The sequence below is a fragment of the Candoia aspera genome, chromosome 7 (assembly GCF_035149785.1).
Source record: "Candoia aspera isolate rCanAsp1 chromosome 7, rCanAsp1.hap2, whole genome shotgun sequence".
Lineage (NCBI taxonomy): Eukaryota > Metazoa > Chordata > Lepidosauria > Squamata > Boidae > Candoia > Candoia aspera.
Genome location: NC_086159.1, coordinates 49,496,368 through 49,517,270, shown reverse-complemented (window position 1 = coordinate 49,517,270; position 20,903 = coordinate 49,496,368). Strand labels below are relative to the sequence as shown.

Below are 20,903 nucleotides of genomic sequence, written 5' to 3'. Positions count from 1 at the left end.
AGAACTAGAGAAGACAATAAAGGGTTGAGGTACTCTTAGCTAAAGGTTAAATATTTTGGATACAAAGTGAGAAGGCAAGAGTCTTTGAAAAAGACCCTAACATATGGAAAAATTGAAGACAATCTGTCTTCTGCCAACAAAAGACAAGGTGGGTAGCTACTATTGGGATAAGCTTACAATAATTTAAAGAAGGTATTTACTGACAGACAGTCTTGCAAAACGATGCTCATCAAGCCACAAAGAGACAGAAACAACTGAATGACTGAAAAACAACATTGTGAGTCCCAATCTCCATTTGTCCTCATGCACTGTTATTTTTGAGCAGGGCTGTATGAATCTTTCCAGTATCAAATAATTTCTTGAATTAAAATAGTCTGAATGAAAGATTGCATGCATTTTATGTATATAGATATCCAGGTTTTCTTTATGGTAGCCATATTGTTTAAGAATATTGCATGGGTGAGGATGGAGATTCATTTTATTGTTGCTACTGACAAACCATTGAGAATCAGAAACCTATAGTGAAATAATGAACTTCCAGTTTGGGGATAACTGTAAACTTCCTGCTTATTAACTGATGTTTTATTCTTTATCCACTATGTTATTTTTCTTTTTTTCTTCTATTTTGCAGTTATAAATTATGTTCCTTCAAATGTTTTAATAAATAAATTATAAAGGATAAAAAAGAATCAGAAACCTAGATAGTATTCTATAATTCACAGAGATGTATGCCAATAAATCTAGATCTGTCTTCTGCCCCCATCTGAAGATGTCAACATGTAGGAAATTATATCACTGACCTTTTGGTGTGAATATCAAACCTATCCTCAATAACTTCCTGAATCAGTCTGATAAATAACCTGTGCTATGAAATAGACAAGGAAAATGTGTCTTAGGAAATTCTCAGGTCAGTTAACCATATCATATATCCTACTGGATCAATTATTTTCAATGGAATAGAAATTTAATACAAATGTGGCCAAATGTCTAATTTTTCTTAAGCTGATTAGTTTCTGAAGGAGGAGCCAAGAGATAATAATGCTCAGGAATGTGTGTTATTGTGTTCCACATTATTCTCTTTTGTTTCTGTGTGGTTTAAATTTTACCAAACAAACAAACAAATGCCAATAAACAATGAACAATGTACAGTGATAATGTCATCAGTGTGTCAGTGATATCCAGCTCTGTTCATTTTTGTTAGATTCCGATGATATGGATAATGAGAATGGGTAAAGGTAATAAACTGAAGTTTGATAAAATGGAGTTATTATTGGTGGATAGTTCCCTTGAGTCAAAAGCACTTTTCAGCATGTTTTAGATGCTGTTCTTGCCTATAGGAACCTATAGGATTAGGTTCACAGCTTTAGGTTGTAGCAACATCTAACTCTTTCTCTTGACACCTAAGTGACATATGTGACATATGTAAGGTGTCTTGTGCTGTGACAGAGATAGCTTGACCATTGTTCTGTTAATGTCCCTATAGACAACTGCAATATGTAGCTTCTGGATCTGCCTTTGAAACTTCCTTGGCAACTTAAAGTGTCCGTAACATAGATATTACAGATTAAGTAGTTTCTGAGATTTCCAGCTGTTTCAGACCAAGCCACCTGCATATTTTTGCTTTTAAAATATAATCACATCAATTTCAATAGATACAATAGAAGTGAAATCAGAGAAGTGGTATATGATTTCAAGAAGTTGTTTTCAAAAACAGTAATATATATTTGCAGGAAACACAATTTTTTAAAAATATAGAACACTTCAATAGCATAGGTGGACCTTTTCTTTCTGACTGAATTTCTCTTTCATGACTTTGAACAACGTGCCAGCAGCCCAGCAGGTAGACAAGTCATGAAACACATTTACCTCTTTTGACTGTTTGCTGCTGCGAAATTTAATATGTCTAGAAGTTGCAAGAAGATTGAAGGATTTTTTTTGGGAGGGGGAGGCAATAATGCAGTCTCTCTGAGAAAACAGATGTCTTTTGCTGTAAGACTAATTTTATTCTTCTCCCTCGATAATAATAATTTGGAAAGCATCAGCTGCAGAGTAATGAAAAGACACTTATAAGTCTGATAGAATCAAATCAAATGGTCTGCATGTGAATTTTGCTCAGTAGTATCTGTAGCTCTGATTGTAATTTTTTTTTTCCACTTAGGCCACCTTTCTGAATAAAACATTTTTCAAAGCTCAAAGAGTTCTAGGGAAGAAAGAGTATAGTTTTGGTTCATTTGTCCATGGCAGTATTTGTGCCCTGAGAAGTGACAATTTTTGTACGTATTATTACTGAATTATTTTTAACTAGCAATGCAATTTAGGATGGAGTACAGTCACAAAAGCACTGTAAATAATATGTTTATTAAAATATAAATATTAAGAATCTGCAATCCCTAACGCTGAGGTGCAAGAGAAGCCAACAATATACCACCATAGTGCAATCAAGAAAACCCATAAGGTTAACATACATACATACATACATACATACACACATACTCACATTCCAGAGCCACCAAACTCCTGAATGAGTTTGAGCAGCTTGCAATTTAAAAAAAGCAAGAAACATCACAATATCAGAAAAGAACAATAGTTGTCCAGATGGAACAATAAAAACCTTCTTCCCCATACAATGCCTAACCTAAAAGGACTTGACAACCACCCTAGCCCAATGTTAACCTCGCTAGGTAGACGAAACCAGGAAACAGACTCCTACAGAAGACTTGAACTATACTTTATTGAGACAGACTATAATAACAATTGTGCTGTACCTCCTCCCCACCCCTTCTTATACCTCTGTGAATCAAGGAGACGTCTTTCTGAGCCACTTTCAAATGTTACCTTGTTTTCCAGGGTTTAAAAGATGTTTCAGACCCCTTTGTCTAGGTAATGGTTCCTGCATATTTCCAGCAAGGTCATCTTCCTTATTCTCTACAGCCAAAGCCTCAGGGAAGATCCAGGTTTTTAAAGTTTGTTTAAAAAGTCAGGGTAGGGGCACTTTGAATCTCTAGGGAGTTACTGTTCCAGAGGGCAGGTGTAATGGCAGAGAAGGCCAGCTTCTTGGATCCTGCTTCATATGACAGTTTAATCAATGCAACCTGGAACATGCCAGCTCTGTCTGATTGTACAGGATGGGCAGAAAAATGGGAAAGAGGTGGTCCCTCAGATAACTAGCCCTATACCATGTAGAGCTTTATAAATGATAAACAGCCCTTGAAACTTTACTTAGTTCTGAAATAGAACTGAGATCAATGCTAGCAGGAATTCCAGTGGGAATGAATTCTGTAACAAATGCACCATAGCTAAGAATAAGACCTCATAAATGTGCTCATAAACTGCATCTCCCACAATAGGAGAGAGTCCCATGAGCAGATTTTAATTCCTAGGCAAATGCATCCAGAGAGATCTTTTCCCTGTGCATGCCTATTTTGAGAAAATATAGTAGTTTAAAACTGTAATGTTGTTGTTTACTCATTCAGTCACTTCCAACTCTTTGTGACTTCATGGACCAGCCTACGCCAGAGCTTCTTGTCAGTCATTGCCACCCACAGCTTCCCCAAGGTCAAGTCTGTCACCTCTAAAATATCATCCATCCATCTTGCCCTTGGTCGGCCCCTCTTCCTTTTGCCTTCCACTCTCCCTAGCATCAGCATCTTCTCCAGGGTGTCCTGTCTTCTCATTATGTGGCCAAAGTATTCCAGTTTTGCCAGTCATTCCCTCAAGTGAGCAGTCTGGCTTTATTTCCTGGAGTATGTACTGGTTTGATCTTCTTGCGGTCCAAGGCACTCTCAGAATTTTCCTCCAACACCACAGTTCCAAAGCATCGATCTTCCTTTACTCAGCCTTCCCTATAGTCCAGCTCTCACAGCCATATGTTACTACAGGGAATACGATTGCTTTAACTATGCGGACCTTTGTTGTCAGTTTGATGTCTCTGCTCTTAACTATTTTATCGACATTTGTCATTGCTCTCCTCCCAAGACTTAAACGTCTTTTCCTGACTGCAGTCAGCCTCTGCAGTAATCTTTGTGCCTAGAAATACAAAGTCTTTCACTGCCTCTATGTTTCTCCTTCTATTTGCCAGTTATCACTCAAGCTGGTTGCCATAATCTTGGTTTTTTTTGAGGTTTAGCTGCAAGCCAGCTTTTGCACATTCTTCTTTCACCTTCATCAGGAGGCTCCTCAGTTCCTCCTCGCTTTCAGCCATAAAAGTGGTATCATCTGCATATCTGAGATTGTTAATGTTTCTTCCAGCGATTTTAACCCCAGCCTTGGATTCATCAAGCCCAGCACATTGCATGATGTGTTCCGTGTACAAGTTGAATAGGTAGGGTGAATATTCATTAGGAATATTAGCGAGCTCATATCTAACTGATCTGTGAGTCTTCCCTAATCTCCTTAGTTTGATCCTAAATTGTGCAAGAAGAAGTTCGTGATCTGAACTACAGTCAGCTCCAGGTCTTGCTTTTACCGACTGTATAAATGTCCGCCACCTTTGGCTGCAAAGGATGTAGTCAATCTGATTTCGGTGTTGTCCATCTGGTGAAGTCCATGTATAAAGCCGTCTCTTAGGTTGTTGGAAGAGAGTGTTTGTTATGCAGAGTGAGTTGTCTTGGCAAAATTCTATTAGCCTATGTCCTGCTTCATTTTGTTCTCCCAGGCCATGCTTACCTGTAATTCCAGGTGTCATTTGACTGCCCACCTTTGCATTCCAGTCTCCTGTAATGAAAATAACATCTCTTTTTGGTGTATTGTCCAGTAGATGCTGCAGATCCTCACAGAGCTGCTCTACTTCAGCTTCTTCAGCAACTGTGGTTGGGGAGTATATTTGGATCACTGTGATGTTAGATGGCTTGCCCTGAATTCGAATTGAGATCATTCTATTGTTTTTTGGATTGTATCCAAGCACTGCTTTAGCCACTTTACTATTATTATGAAGGCTACTCCATTTCTTCTGTGGTCCTCTTGTCCACAGTAGTAGATCTGGTGGTCATTTGAGGTGAAGTGGCCCATTCCAGTCCATTTTAGTTCACTGATGCACAAAATGTCTATCTTTAATCTTGACATCTCACCAATAACCACATCCAATTTGCCCTGGCTCATAGATCTTACATTCCAATGGTATGTTGATCCTTAGAACATCAGATTCGCCATTCACCACCAGCACCGTTGGCCGCTAGCCATCCTTTTGGCTTTGAGCTAGCGTCATCATGTCTGGGGCTAGCTGAACATATCCTCTGTTCCTCCCCAGTAGCATTTTGACCATCTTCCGACCTGGGGGTCTCATCTTCCAATGGTATACTGACATATCTCTGGTTGTACTGATCCATTTAGTTTTCATGGTAAGAATACTGGGGTGGGTCGCTGTTACCTTCCCCAGGGATTGTATTTAGTCTGACCTCTCTGTCATGACCTTCCCGTCTTGGGTGGCCCTTCACGGTTTAGCTCATGGCATCATTGAGGTGCTCAAGCTCCAGCACCACGACAAGGTAACGATCCTTTGCTGGCATAAAACTGTAGTAGATATTAGTTATCATACTATCCTCACACTCTTCTACCTAGATCTCAATGTGATTCTTCTGAGATTCAAGATTGTATCAATTCTATTTGCATAAAAGTACTGTCTGGCATGTGGAAAACTAAGAAAGACTTATTTCAACAGACTTTTTGTTAACTGAGCATCCAGTGTGGGTGAATTCCTTCCTCCATTCCTACCTCCAGTTCTTCCTTTCCATTCCTTCCTCCATTCCTCCATTAGGATTTAACAGATATAAGCAGTAATTTTGTATTGAGAGGAAATATTGGAAAATATCTGGGTATGACAGCAGGTTTAATCACATTCTTTTGTTTTCCTCTACTTGTTCACTGTCTCATATATTCTGAGATAGTTTACTTACCTCAAGTTTGCAGCTCCCTAACCCATAAATAGTATAACTTGAGTTTGCAGTTCCCTTACCCATAAATAGTATAACTTGTTATGCCAGTAAGTCATCCCTGCCAGAAAAATTAACTACATGCCAGTTTCCCCTCCTTCTGTTCTCCCTGGGTAAAAGCTTGTGATGGCAACAATTACAGAGCAGATGCAAAAATTTAAACATGCATTCCAATCCCCTATCTTTTACTATTCAAATGCAATTATGAAGTATGTTACTTTTGCATTCAATTAGAGAGAAGAACAGATGATGAAAGCTTAGTATAAACTGATGTGTCCATTAAAGTAATTGGTGCTCTGTCCAGAAAATAGGCCAATGCTGATATGTTATCTGGTACCTGTGTAATCTAGAGGTATACACTTAGTAACTTGGATGGAAGTCCTACACATTGTGAATAGCCTATTAAAAAGTAAGTAAAATATTTTTGATGCATTCAAAAAATTGGTGGTCTCCAGTTGCAAAAGGGGTTGAATATCTCTTAGCAAAGTGCTGGACTCAATAGTGAAAAATATGGTCCTTTTTTTGTAGAATGATACTGACTGCAGCTCAGCAAGCGGGGGAAAGAAAAAGAGATGGTTACCTCTTTCCTATGGAGTGTTTAAACATTATTTTCTTATTTCACGCAATGAAGGAAAATTCTGTATTCTGTATTTCTTCCTACAGAGTATTACAGCTGCCAATCTAAAGTATAAATTATTAAAACAGATGGAAACAGATACAAATATTATTGGCATAAGTGAAAAGCCCTCCTGAAAAGCAAAACTTCATGAGAATTTCATGAGCAGTTCTGCTCATGCAAAAGATCTTCACACAGGACATTCCTCTTCTGAAGAGTCTCCTCTTCAGGTATGTAGGATATATGGGGTGACCTTGGGCCAGTCGCTCTCTCTTAGCCCAACATACCTCACAGGGTTGTTGTTGTGGGGAAAAGAGGAGGAGGAAGGAGTATTTGGTATGTTTGCTGCCCTGAGTTAGTTATAAAAATAATAAAGGCAGGATAGAAAGTAAACAAAATAAATAAATAAATATAATTGTCCATTGTAGAATGAAAGAGTGAAGTGCATTACTTATTACCATATATTACTTGCCTATTTTTAATCACTCAGAAGCATTTGAACTTATTCTGTTCTGTTTTGGATTATTTTTCTACTTAAACCTCACCACAATATAATATAAATACTATACAATAATATCAATAAGCAATAAAATATAAATATATTAAAATATAATAGAATCCAGATGGCTAAAGTTCTCTCTGTGTCCGCAAACAAAACAGGACAATTCTAAGGAGCTAACGATCCCCAGGAGGAACTATTCTCTTTCCCACCCCAGGCATCACGACAAAGCCAGGTTTTTAATTTTTTGTGGAAGTCCAGGAGTGAGGGGGCCTGCCTCAACTCAGGGGGGAGAATGTTCCAGAGGGCAGGTGCTGCTGCAGAGAAGGCACGCTTCCCTGACTCCGCCAGATGGAACTCTTTAACAGATGGGATCTGTAGCATGCTGTCTCTGCATGCCTGGGTGGGATGGCTCTTTGTGATAGGGATAAGACTGTCCCTTATGTAGCCTGGCCCCATGCCATGTAGGGCTTTAAAGGTCATAACCAACACCTTGAATTGGACCTGGAAGCAAACTGGCACCCAGGGCAGCTTGCACAGTAAAGGTGTTACATGTGCCACCCTTGGGGCACCTAGGATTACCCATGTGGGTGCATTCTGGACCAGCTGTAGCTTCTGGATACTCTTCAAGGGTAGCCCCATGTAAAGCGCATTGCAGTAGTCTATATGGGAGATAACCGGGGCATGAGTAACTGTTCGAAGGGCCTCTCGTTCCAGGAAAGGGTATAACTGGCGCACAACATGGAGTTGCGCAAAGGCCCTCCTGGCCACAACTGCCACCTGCTCTTCGAGCAGGAGCCATGAGTCCAGGAGGACCCCCAAGCTACACACCAGATCTGTCTGGGGCAGTGCAACCCCATCAGAACTAAAGATGACAATTTCCCAGAAGCCGAGGAGCCATTAATCCACAGCCACTCCATTTCCATTAATCCTCTGCCACTTACCAGGGTTTAGCCGAAGCTTGTTGTTCCCTATCCAGGCCCCCACAGCCCCCAGACACTCGGAGAGGGTGGTCACGGGTATCTCGTCAGACTCTGTCTCAAGCTCGGAGTCCAACTTGGAAGGGATCCAAGCAATTTTATCCCATCATTATATCATGTATGCCAGTCTACTATTGCATTTTGGACCATTTTAGTTCTACTTGTGGTCAACCTATTATGTGATGTACTCCTAGATATGACAACTTCCTCAACCTTTGGTTTTCCACTTCAAAATTTCTTATATCAGGTAGAAAACATGTAGAGGATGCTTTTCCTAATAACTGACTAAAGAAAAATGACAAAGTTTCATTACCTGAGTTTTTGTCTTTGCTGATTTCAAGCCAAAGGTTTAAGTTGGTGATAAATATATTTTTATGTATATCTCTACAGAGTCAGAGCACTGGTGATAGAATCCCTGATCCATTGTGTATAAGATAATTGTCATCCTTCCTCATTTTCAATTGGATTAATAACTGATTGTTCCAGTCTTGCAAAGTCGTCACTAGAACATAATTTTGGAATGTGACATTGGATAGATAAAAGAACTAAATGTTTACCCTGAAGTTTTGTTATAGCCTGATATATATAATGATAATCTTAACTCAATGGGAAAAACAAGAAGAAAAGAATGAGGGGTTAGCAGGTATATACAGTAATCACACACACATTCTCTCTCTCTCTCAAACACATATATCTATATCTATTTGTGTGTTTGTGTGTGTGCCTTCAAGTCACTGTTGACTCCTAGCAACTGACTAGACTAGTCCCTGAGTTTTCTTGGCAAGGTTTTTCAGAAGTGGTTTGCCATTGTCTGATTCCTAGAGCTGAGAGCAAATGACTGGCCCAAGGATACCTAGCTGGGTTTAGTATCCAAGGTGGGACTAGATCTCACAGTCTGCTGGTTTCTAGCCTGTTGCCTTAACCACTACACCAAACTGGCAGTTTCTCTCTCTCTCTCTCTCTCTCTCTCCCTCCCTCCCTCCCTCCCTCCCTCCCTCCCTCCCCCTCTCCCTCTCCCTCTCCCTCTCCCTCTCCCTCTCCCTCTTTCTCCCTCTTTCCCCACAAGTTAAGGATATACAGTAATAGAAATGGTGAGTTTTGAGGAGAGATTTGGAAAGTTGAAAACATGAGCCAGGCTATCCAACAGCTGCAAGGAGTGAGTAACCATCAGTAGTTGAAAGCTGGCATGCAATTACAGTTTGATAAACTGGCAGCTGACATCCAATAGCAGTCCAAATCTGCAGATAACTGTGCTGTAAAACTTATTTGTAGTATATTTACATTTAGTTAAGAATGGCAAATGGCCAGTGTAAATTGCAAACAAACTAGCGAGTTTAGATGAAATTCAATTTTTCAATCTATCTTGTTTGCATCTGAACTAACATGAAGCCAACTGTACAGCTAATACCCCATGATCAAGTCAGAGGTGTTAAATCACTGGCATGTCAAAAATTTGGTTTACTTGCAGCATAATCATTTGAACAACAAACTCAATTTGAACTGGAGCCTTCAAAAACTCTAACAGCTGCAAATGTTCTGTAAAACATAGCATACATCTCTTTAAGGCCAGTGTAAATGGATTTTTTTCCTTCTTTAAAAATGAAATCTATCTTACACATTCAGGAGTTTACAGAAATTCAGAGGACATTTGAGGCATCTGCTTAAATGGCATATGGATGTGTGTGATGTGGGAGTAAGAAAGAAAACTTTCATCAGTTTGAAGTTATGAAGGGTGAGTTCTTCCTAGCCCAAATTGGATTAGTAGTGCAAATAAGCCAAATTGTTTCCTCCAGTCACCCTAGATTTAGACGTCACCATCTCCTCATTTCTAGGCAGTTAGCCCAACATTTAGAATATTTTAATCCTAAAGTGCTTTCGGATTTAATTTTAATAAGAAGCAATATACAAATATTTTAAATAAATATTCACTTCCCTAACTCTATGCTCAGTCCCTCCTGTCAAGTTTCATATATTGCATGGCACCATCAGTGTAAACATGGGAATCTCTGTATGCAACGCAGAATATATCTCTTTCCGCCTTTCCTGTTTGACACATTGCTGTTAAGACATGAAAGTGGCTCCAGTGGTACTTATTTTGGGTACTCCTGATTTAAGTCATAGGTAGAAAATCTGTAGCACCTAAGAACACTGCTTATTTTTAATGTGTCATACATATCACACCTATGTAAAAATAGGCAAAGCTTCAATCTCATGGTCATCCCCACTCTTTTGACATTTTTGAGCACCACCAGCCTGTAGATTTCCCTTTGTACCAGCCACTGGTCAACCTGCAGTTGGTAGCTAAAGACAAACTTATAACTGGTACAAATAGCCTTGTGAAAGTTTCCACCAGAAATTAGTTAGATGGTTTCTCCAGATTTCTTCAGGTGAAGGACACATCTTTTTATGCCCCCTTGTGTTCAGAACCACTACTTTTAAAGGATTTTCACAGGCTTATTGAATATCTCATTACCTAAATAAGTAACAACAAAGCCAATAATATTTTTTAAAATATCCACAGTTATTTTAAAGCAAACTCTCTTTCATAAAATTGAATAAGAACTGGGGAAAAAAAAATAAAATGGGATTTCTACCTGGCCATAGAACAAATTGTGGCTTAGAGACACTTGGCTCCCCTTTTCTAATGATGGTGGAGAACCAGCAATCTGCAGCACCATCTCTGAGACAAAGGAAATAAGGTTTTAAAATGATTTTAAATGAATTCATCTAAAGCTATGATTTGCAAAATGCCATGTCCCCCCTAGGACATTTTTAATCTGAGCTTCAGTAGCTAGAACGTAAACCTATAATACTGCATCCTCTTACCTGGGAATAAGTGTCACTGAAATCAGTGTGTTCTACTTCCAAGTAAATATACCTATCACTAGAGTATGTGTGAATCAGAGGATTTTATTTAAATATAATGAATAAAACATTGAATCTTTTATTTTTCATAAAACAATCATGTACATCTCATCTAAATGGTGAGATGTGTGCTTCATTGGCATATATCAAATCAGGAAGAATAAGTGGAGAAGTACAACAGAAAAAGAAATATTTTACACTTGGTATTATGATGTGTTCCAAGTATAATGTTTACTGAAAATTTTAATTACATAAAGCAAATACAAACTAAACTGAGAGAGAGAAGAAGAAATAGAAATAAAGAATAAAAAGTGCAAAGAAAGAAAGAAGAAAAGGAGAAGGAGGAGATCTTCATCACAAGTATAAAGAAAATTAATAATCTTAATAACTCTTCATCCCCTATAAGGTTACAAATTAATATCTCTTCTTCCCATAACTTGTCCCTTATCTATATGCAAATCCATAAATCATCAACTTTTCAGTCCTGGTGTCAGCAAAAAAAATTGATAAAGGGTTCCCAGAGCTTTATAGAAACATGTCTTATTTTAATCTTGATCAAACAAACCAACTTTATGTTCCTTCCTTTTACTTCTGACAACCTTGAACGTTAATTCATTCAGATGTTGTCATAAGATTTGATCCTTCCTCACTTTTTCTTTTTCCCATCTCAAAGGCCTCTTTGAGGCTTTAGCAAACTGCATTTGTAAAACCAGTAAAAAGTAATTATCTAGATCATTTTCTTGGTTTATAATTTGCATTTGTATTAATATAGTAATAGTGGAGTGAATGCTATGTTATTATGGGATATTTTTTATTAGTTGGTAGTATATTATTGTATTTTTTTGTTTTACTTCATTTTTCTCCTTTTAAATTTTGCTGGTCATTGACCAGATAAATATTATTGTATTGTATAATTTGTATTTTGACTTAGATTTTCAAAGCTGTAACCAATTTCTTTTGTCTATCCAGTAGAAAACCTTTATCCTGGTCATTGTCTTGCCTTGCCATTTGTGTTTCCACTGTAGTTGTCTTCTCCATGTTATAATCCATACTTTTTGTTATTATTCAGTATTTATGGTTTTAATATTTCTGCATCAGACAAAACATCTTTTTGACATAATCTAGCCATAGAAACAGACATCATTTTTGATATTGTAGCTACTAATTTCTGGCCCCATTCTTCAAAAATCTCCTTGAGTATGTCCAATATTATAACATTTTGTATCATTTTGTAATTCCCCATAGTAACTGAATACCAAAGACAAGTTTACTCTTTTTTCCCCTTTCCTTTTCTGCCTGGAGTCTTTAGTCCTCTCTAGTGTCCAATTTCTGAAATCATCACCTCCAATCTCTGTTATGACTTAAGATAGAGAAAACAATTTGGTTCCCACAAAAAGCTGTTTATTTTATATAATTATTTCCAAAATCTTATAGTAAAAGTCTCAGTATTCCAAATTTGTCCGGATCCTTAATTCATTTATACCTTTCTTAGATCAAAGTCTTATTTAACTTATTTAACTTTTATTTCCAAATCTTTAAATTCTTAAACTTATGTTCAAGAATGAAGGTAAACTCACCAGGTGGCTTTTCAAACTAATAGCCCAAAAATAGTTAAATATGCAATTTCCAGAAGTAATTAGAAAGTGAAGTGAGTGAACCCAGTGTCCTTTAAAAGGCTCTGCCATGGTTGTGAGCATGATGGCTTGATCCCTTTGTCTCCCAGCACTCAAACCCACAGGAGATTGCTATCCTGCAGTTTCCTTGTGAGAAGCAGCCATTCAGAGCACATATGGGTAAATTTCCATCCTCTTCTTGTCAGGAGAGGTTCTGAAGAACCAGTCTACTCACTGGTTCTTCAGTCTTCATCATCTCCACTCTTTCAGAGACATGTTTGGTTCGCCATGCCCCTGGAAGTCATAACGTATTTCAGGCATGCTTGGTTATATTGATAAGAAGGTAGCCCAAGTGAATGAAGGACAGAAAAACAGAAGTTGTGAAGTTTCCTTTTTTATAGTGAAGTTTATTACAATTATAATTGGTTAGTTTATCCATGTGATAATTAGGGTGGGGAGTTTTATGACATGTCATATTTTTTCTGGAACCTTTATTTGAATGTATAAGTACAGTAAGTTAAACATGTTTTAGAGTAATCTGGTGAGAATTAGATGCTTTTTATTTTGCATGAAAAGTCATATTTTGACTTTTTAAAGGTGTTATGTCATATTTCTGCTTAATTTTGTAACAGATGTCATATTTTGGTCATATTTTGGTCATTGGGAAGCCTCCTGATAAGCCAGCAAGTTCAAGCCAGCAAAGAAAGTGAGAATTTGCCTGTTTTGTTTTATTTTGTTTCCTTATTCGCTCCCCAACTCAGGACTGTGTGTGTTTGTGTGTGTGTGTGTAAGAGAGGGAGAGCAACCTTTTTTAAAATGACTTTAGCAGGCAGAGGCTTCTCCCATGACCAGGCCTGAAAAAAAGAATGAGAATTTGCCTATTTTTTTTTCTTTTTCTCATTTGCTCCCCAACTCATGTGTGTGTGTGTGTTCAAGGTGGTGGAGTCACATGAGAGCTGCAATCTGAGTTCAACATGCCTAAAAGTAGATGTTCAGCAAGTGTGAAATTATGGCGTCTTGTTCAAGAATTTGGGGAGCAGATTTTCAGTAGTGATGGTGATATTTTGTTTTGTAAATCATGTGAAGTTAAGATATTGGCCCCAAAGCATTTTACTATTCAACACTATTGTGACACCATGAAACACAAGAGTTGTTTAGCAAGATTTACCTTCTCTGAGAACAGACAACATCTCCTTTTTGAGAGAGCTTCTTCAGCTGCAGGTTCATCAAATACCCAGTTAGTAATTTGTAAGGATCTCTGTACAATGATGGTTACTTCAAATAAGCCCTTAAGAAAATTAGGTAGTGGTAGCCTCAGGCATTTTTTAGAGAAGTACACCAGTCACCCAATTCCAAATGAATCAACTGTAAGGAAAAATTACATCTCTGCCTGCTATGAAGATGTGTTAGCAAAGATAAGATCTGCTGTTGACAACGATAAGATATGGGTTTCAATAGATGAAACAAGTGGTGTAAAAGGAAGATATGTAGCCAGTGTTATTACTGGCACTCTGAAATGTGAAAAGCCTGGTGAAGAATTTCTTCTAACATGTGAAACTCTACAAAAAGTAAACAATTCCACTATTGCTATGCTCTTTGATGATTCTATGAAACTACACTGGCTGGATGGTGTAAAAAAGGGAAATATCCTTCTCTTTGTAACAGATGCTGCACCATACATGACTAAAGCAGCCAAGGGACTTAAACTTCTTTATCCAAAAATGATCTATATCACATGCCTTGCACGTGGGTTACACAGAGTGGCTGAAGAGATTCGAAGGAACTATCCTGATGTAGATAATTTCGAATGGGGAAAAAGTGTTCATTAAAGCTCCACTTCAAGTACAAAAGTTCAAAGAAATTGCTCCTACTTTGGCTCTCCCTCCCCAACCTGTCATGATATGTTGGGGGACTTGGCTGGATGCAGCTATGTATTATTTCACAAATTATGCTTCCTTGCAGTGGATAGTTAAAGAATTTGACTGTTGTGAATCTTCCTCCATCAAGATTATGCAATATTTCTTTTCTGAAACCTTGGCTGGAAACTTAGCATATATAGGATATAACTTCAGTGGATTATCAAGAGCAATCACCTGCCTTGGAACTGTAGGAATGGAACTTAGTGATGCCCTGAACATTGTAAAACAAACTGAGAGTGATTTAAAACAAGAAAAGGGCAAAGTGGCTGAAAAAATTAGTGATAAACTGCAAAGAGTGCTGCAGTCTAATCTGGGTTATTCAACACTTTGCAAAATAAGTAACGTTCTAAATGGACTCGGAGCAAAATTTGAAGACTTCGAGCCAGAATTTTCTCCAGATGAGTTTGCTTTTTTCATATTTGTTCCTATAACCTCTTGTGACGTCGAACGGAGTTTCTCCTGGTACAAGAACATACTGGTGGACAACAGAAGGAGTTTTGAGTTTGATAACCTCAAGATGCATGTGGTCATCCAAAGCAATTCTGCTGTTGATTAAAACTAATCCAGGGATGACCAATTTACTCTCAAAATGTTCATTTGATTCCTTCAGTACTAGCACTTCTGCACTGGAAGTGAAGAAGAATAAACCTTTTAATTTGTGTCCGTGTGTGTGTAAGCACAGATTTTTAAAACTTAGGTGCTAATTTCAGAAAAATTGTAAAGTCATATTTTTGCTTTAAAATCATATTTTTGGTTTAATTGGTCATTTTAAAATGGTTTTAAGGTCATAAATGCTTGTATATTTCTAACATTTTTAGGTCATAGAAATTTTCACCCTATGTTATAATGAAAAAAAAACTAGGAATTAATTCTGGAGAAAGTTGTGCAACATGAATGCAAGTGATCCAAGGGGAGAAGGTTAGAATTATTTTGTTAAGTGTTGCGAGTGGATGGATGGGAATAAAAAAATACAGAAATTGATGATTCACAGTCTTTAGATTGCTTGCAGTTGAAAAAGAATGAAGTAGATGATTACGAATGCACCAAACTCTGTTCTCACTTAAGGGAAAGGACACAATCAGTATAACCTCATCAGAGTAATGATTGCTCTTAATGAATTCCAAATGTTCCACTGTAGAATATCACTTGATGTTCACACTAAAGCTAAGCAATTTGGAAGATAAACTGGATTGAAGGGCATATTTATTCTATACTTCAGCTAATGCTTGAACCACAGTTATAAAGAGTTATAAATTTATGCAGGTGGGCTATTTGGAATTGTAATGGCCACACTTTCAATGTTATTCATTTCCTTACATCTTTTAAGTGGTTCTAATTGGAGAACCATTGCATAACTAATGAGATGACCAGAATTTAATTGCTTGCAGGTCTTATTTCTGAAATTTGTATTGCTTCCTCTAAGAGTTTGGGGTGTACCCAAACTAGGGAGTGATTTTTATTAACACTAGGGCTTAGTTCTGCATAAACATGAATGAGATTGTGTTGTTGTTGTTTACTATGCATGGTTAAAATAAAATCATATAGTTATGCTCAATAGTATTATCAACATAAGACTTCGGGGCAGATGTCTAGGGTCCAATCATCAGAAATAAAAGGGCCAAGGAAGTATTGCAGGGCTGGCTTATCAAATTTTGAATTAAGTGAAATAAATATACCTTGCTTTGGATCCAGATCTAATCATGTTTAAAATAGACCAATTGTAAGAAATAACATAGTTCTGGGGTGCATTAGAAGGAGCACTGTAACAAAGATAAGTGAAGTCATTATTCCTTTCTGCTCAGCACTGGTGAGACCACACCTGGAGCACTCTATAGTATTCTGGGCACCACATTTCCATATGGATATTAACAGGTTAGAGAAGGTTTAGAGGAGGCCTACAAATAGGATACATGGAATTGAGGACATGCCCAATGAAGACAGACTAAAGGAACTTGGGATGTTCAACCTGAAGAAAAGAAGGCTTAGAGGAAACATTTTTATGTTGTGTATAAATAAGGGATGGGATTTTGATTGCATGATTGGTGCAGCCAACTTGACTTTTTGGGTCATTCCTCCCCCCCTACAGATGAAACTATTGACTATGAATTCAAAGAAATAAAAAGACTCTAAGATTGTGTGCAAAGCACAAAGTTTCAGTTTACCCCAATCATGTCATCTTTTTAAAATGATAAATTGTCATATTTTTCTTAGTACGTAAAAGGAAGCTCTGTGCACCTAATTCCACACTGTTTTACTGTTCATAAATTTGTTATCCATTTGTGTCAGGGCCTCTCTTTTTTTTATCAATTTTGTAAAAAAAATGAAAAAAAACGGTTTGGGAATTGCAAAGAAGCTGAGTTATATAAATTTAGGAACAATGTCCCAGTTCATTGACAGAATAATGTTGTGTAAGGGAAGAAAAGCACACATATCTACTAATCTTAAAATGTCAGTACTGGGAAAGAAAATGAATGCTTACATTTACAATTCTATGTGACTGAGGTAACTGGGTGACTGAAAATTTTGATTTGTTCACTTGCTCACTGTGCAGACAGCATATTATTTTTGACAAGGTGTTCAGAAGATTCCTGGTACTACTGGTTAAGTTTCTCCTGTTTTCTATAATCTTTCTAATTTAGCTAATTGCCCAATAGTTGTTTGTCTTGATTTAGTTATCTTCTATTGCTTATATTTTAAAAACATACTGATCATGATGAACAGAAACCAGGCTATTCTAGCTCTTCAGTATGGCCAAGAAATAAGGGTTCAAATGAGGACTTGGGAATAGTTCTTTGAAGGAGCAATTTATACAGTATGAATCAGGTGGTCTTGGGAAAGGATTTTCACTATGTCCTGCCAATAGTGGGAGCAAGTTTGGCAGGGACATGAGATAGGACTTTCTCTGTCCCCAAACTCCATCCCCATAGATGCCAATCTAATTCTTTCTTAAAGGCATTCTGCCTACAGGCCAATGTTTACTTCTGTTCAAGTCCACTGAGAATATCCAGCTGCAGTTAAGTTTTCTTTTGTTTTCATTTTGGATAAGTAGTTCTAAAACTGGGAAATTTGGACATATCCAGGCATAATGGAGCAATTTTTAATTGCTTTTTTGTGAGTCAAGAATCCAGTTTGGGATTGCCACTGTTGGATGCTTGTGTGAAAGAACAGAGTTGGTTGTTTTGGTGAAGGTAATAACATTATTCACGATTGGAAAAGGGTGAAAGAGTTGAAGAACCACTGTTTTATATAGCTTGGCCATTATTGTCCTTTGCTTTTCTCTGTCTTCTGTACATATTCTATATTCTTTATATATTCTCTATATTCTCACAAACTTGTTTTATTATATTATAATTATATTTTTTTCTTATTGTAACTTGCACCTTGGGCAAAACTGCAGGGTATAAATTAAACAATTTCCCTTTTTTAAAAAAGAAAATCACTGTGGTTGTTTCCGTTCTGTTTTTAGCAAATAGTTCGGCATGCATTCATTTCAGTAGGCAAAGTCTGAAGAAGTCTAAGGAAGCAACAGCGTGTCTAATAAACTGATGGACATTATCTCCATGTGTGGGAACTTGTGGCTAAGGACAAATCGCTGCTGCCTTTGAGAACATCTGCATAATGCGAATTTCAGTGAAAAAAATTATCTAGCAAGCATCTGACTAGATTAGCCCTTTTCATATAATCATGTCATAAAAACTATAACAAAATTACTCTCCAAATTCATACCAGATAGACAAAGTGAACAAATTCCACATGTGGAGATTAATTCCCCTTTCTCCACAAAGAGTAGAGAATATAATCAGATCTAATAACTACTCAGTGAAATATGTCTCCATTCCCTTTGAAATCAATTGTCTGTGCATTTTTGTTTTGACTAATATGAGAGCAAGATGGAATCAGCATGATCTTCTTCCCACTGGTGTTCTAAATGCCAAATTGATACATTTCAATAAAAAAGAAACATCTGGAAATTCTTCAAAATTTATGCAGTTGGCATGATTATATAACTGTAATTGTCATTGTTTACTGAGACTGAGAAGACACACACACACACACACAACCCAATAGATGGCATGGGATAAATTATACTAAAGAAATAAATACTTGATACTTTATTAGGCCTGTCTTCTACAGAGCTGTCATAAACTACTTTAACTTTCTGTATGATATTTAGCAACTCCTAGGAAGTTTCTGGGAGACAGCTAATGGTATACTGCTGCTGACGTTATAACTCATTTTAGAGTGGAGCACTAGGACAATCTCCAGCAATGAAGGCTTTATCTAGGGAAGAGACTGTTGTTCATATAACAAGGTTGATGATTCTTGTTTGTGCATAGAATTTAGAATTAATCAGCTGCTTTCCTATGAAGGGTTTTTGCACATGAGCAAGTAGATATAAATTATAGACTAGTTCACTTCCCATGATGATGCAGAACCAACTTGTATAGGTGGTGAGTGTATGACCAAGTACCATTTTTTTTCCCCAAACAGATTTTCATGTGGTGTGACAGTTTTATGATTACTTCATCCATGGTTTAAGTAGTCTGTGGTTCTGTGGTTTGGGCAAACATGTCCTACTTTCCCTAATCTGTTTTAGGATTACTTGGGAAATGGAATGCAATAAGAATATGGATTTTAAAAATATATATAATTTTTATTTCCACTAAAAATAGTGCTCAAAGTGAGTAATAACAAAATGCAGATAGAACAATTTATATTTAAAATATTAAAGTTGAGATCATATGAGAACTTCAGTGTTATTTTAGAGAGACCTATGACCACGGAGGAGGAAATCTGATGTTGTATCATGCCTATAACTTCATCTCCCAACCAGCTCTTTCTGCTATTAAAACCTTCATTGTTAGAAATGCTGAAGAGAAGGGACTTGGGAAAGGTCTGTAGATATGAAACAACTTAAACATTCCAGAGCTTTCCTTCCCCAAACAAGATGGAAATCTGGATCAATCCTGGAATTATTCTAATAAATTTCCACCTCATAGAAAGCATGTGAAATTTTGCCAAGACAACAGTGGCAAATGATATCAGGAAGAGAAATTACAATAAATCATATTGTAATTTATATGTTTTAATTGTGATTTTATTGTAAACCGCCCAGAGTCCCCTTTTTGGGAGAGATGGGCGGTGATAGAAATTTGAAATATAAATAAACAAATACTTTTTTTATACATTGATTGTTTTGATTAAAATGAATGCATTAGCTTAACTAAAGTAAACAACCCATGTTTGACCATTACTTTAATCTAATTGTAATCCAATGAGGAAATAAATGCAAGTATTTCCAAAAGATAAGTAAGATATTTCATAACATATACAGCCCAGCTTACTGGGCAATCAGTAACATCAATCATCCCTGACAAGCAGCAGACCTGAAACAGAAGAGAAAGAGATCAAATCAGATGAGCATGTGTGTCGGTGTTTCAGTTCCTGAAGTACCAAAATGCTTAGCATTCTTTTCAACATCCCTGTTTCCTTAAACTCTTTAGAAAACAGGTATGGTTCTCAAGGCAACCAAACTCATTCTATACAACCTTAGAAACAGGGGAGGTCTAAAAATTATTAGCTTGGTTCTACTACAATGATTTCCTCTTCTTTAATATTTGTGGTGATGAATCTGACAGTCTGAATAAATGAATAACTGATAAGAATATGGCTCCCCCTCTTCAAAAATGAATGCTTCCGTATTGAAGCTGAAGGTAGGAAATATGACTAATAGGATGGACACATGTCTGTTGAAATTAATGGGTAGCATAACTTAACCTGAAAAACAGTTCAGTTTGTTTTGAGAATACTAAGTATGTTCTTTTCTCTTTCAGGTGCTCCCAGAAGAAATTTGTTATGGATTTCTATAGCAGTATATTTGCAAAAAAACATCAAAACATCATGGTTTGGATGGTAACAGTTGAATAGTGCCTGTGAGATCAGGCTTTCTCTGGCTTTTCAGTGGTCAAAAATCCACACAAATCCATATAACACTCTTTTTGTTTTGATTTTGTTATTTATTTTTGTTTGGAGTCGGACAACCAGTAAATTGTATTAAATGAATAGAAATAAATAAATCATAAAATAAAATAGGCCCTTATTTAAGGAAGCAAGGTTTCAGGGAGGGTGAAATTCATCCTTCACCAAAGATAGACAGGTGCAGTATCATCCCAAGTCACAACTACTTCTCCCGATCTGGTATTAAAAGAATAATGATTCTTTTTTCTTTTTTGTCCCTCTGTATGTCTGAGGCTCAGCAAAGCGCATGCAGATCAGGCTGATATTTCTGCAGATGATGCCACAGAGGTCAGACTAGATAAGATGATTTATTGAAATGTTAGTCACTCTGAGTGATTAGGATTGCTCTACACTGTTTCTCTCTAGCTTTTCCTAGCTTAGCTGCTCGATTTATCTTCCCTGGCTTCTAAAGAGCTTTGTACTCAGAAAATGTAGGCTTGATATTAGCAGAAGATTGAACATCTTT

At 37.0% G+C, this 20,903-nt stretch overlaps 1 long non-coding RNA gene across 1 annotated transcript in view; it reads left to right on the top strand.

Moving 5' to 3' along the window:
• The first annotated feature begins 2,331 nt into the window (after nucleotides 1-2,331).
• LOC134500942 (uncharacterized) overlaps nucleotides 2,332-20,903 on the top strand; it is a 162,132-nt gene continuing 143,560 nt past the window's right edge. The window contains exon 1 of the long non-coding RNA XR_010068306.1: nucleotides 2,332-2,343. This is a non-coding gene — a long non-coding RNA (uncharacterized LOC134500942). The remainder of the gene's footprint in view (nucleotides 2,344-20,903) is intronic.